Here is a 1266-nt window from a genome sequence, read left to right as displayed (position 1 = left end):
CAGAAACATATTTTACCAAAAAGAAAAAGGAAGAAAGAAAGAAAGAAAGACAGAAAGACAAATGAGAACAAAGAACGAAATTTTTTTAAAGTCTTCAAAAGATTTTCTTTAGCTCCGTCTACTTTGTCTTCTTGACGTTTCTTCGTGGTTTTGCTTTCATTTCTGTAATCCCATCTATTCCCATTTTCTTACTTCCTTTCACCTTTCAGTCCTTAATTCATTCATTCATTCATTCATTCATCCTGCTTTCTGTCAAATAATACTAATAAATTTCCCTAATTTGGATACTTATTTTTGGTCGACTAATTCCTGCCTTATTCCCAACCCTCACTCCACGATTACCATTAGATTCGTTGATGTTTGTGCTCTACGAATACAAATATTTTGACATTTAATTTCTTTCTTCTTCTCTGTCAATATTATTTTCTTGTGTGAGTAAAAAGCAGCCAAATGACCTGCCTGGCATAAACACGCATGAAATAATACGATTCGATGAAAGAGAAGAACATCGCTGTAATAACAGTGGTTGTTAATGAATGTTCTTAGAAGAAAGGAACAGAATAATAATAGAGAGACATTAAAAGAAATGATGGACGGGTAGAAGGGAAAAAACAAGGGGTATGAAGTGGGGGTGGGGGTGGCCTCCGAGTTGCGAGCACCCTCCAACCGCACGCGAAGACGCATTGGGAAAGCTGTCAGTTCAGTATTCGTAACCGGCGGATCAGACACAGACGCCAGATTCCACTGCATCGTGATACAATTGTTTATTGATCACATTCATAAGGTTGGGATGGAGGGGGGGAGGGGTAGGGGGGGAGTGGGCTCTGGTGGCCTAGAGGTTAAAGTGTTCCCTTCTCACTCAATAGATCCCGGGTTCGAATCCGGAGAGCGTCAATTACCAAAAACAAACAAACAAAGAAAAACACCAACCAATCAGACGCAAGTGCCTGGTTTCACTGCGTCGTCATGCATTTGTTTATTGATCACATTCATGAGAATGGAATGAGGGGCTCTCGTGGCCTAGAGGTTAAGGTGTTCCCCTTTCATTCAATAGATCCCGGGTTCGAATTCGGACAGCGACACTTAATCCCCCCCCCCAAAAAAAAAAAAAAAAAAAAAAAACGAACAAAAGGCAAAAAAAAGAAAAACCCCCAAAAACCCACCAACTGATCAGACACAATTATCAGATTCCACTGCGTCACGATACAAGTGTGTCACAACGTGGTGGAATCAGGCCCTCGTCAATTTTTATTTTTTGTGTGGTTT

This window comes from Aplysia californica, unplaced genomic scaffold (genome assembly GCF_000002075.1).
Source record: "Aplysia californica isolate F4 #8 unplaced genomic scaffold, AplCal3.0 scaffold01300, whole genome shotgun sequence".
Taxonomy (NCBI): domain Eukaryota; kingdom Metazoa; phylum Mollusca; class Gastropoda; order Aplysiida; family Aplysiidae; genus Aplysia; species Aplysia californica.
This window is presented reverse-complemented; position numbering follows the sequence as displayed.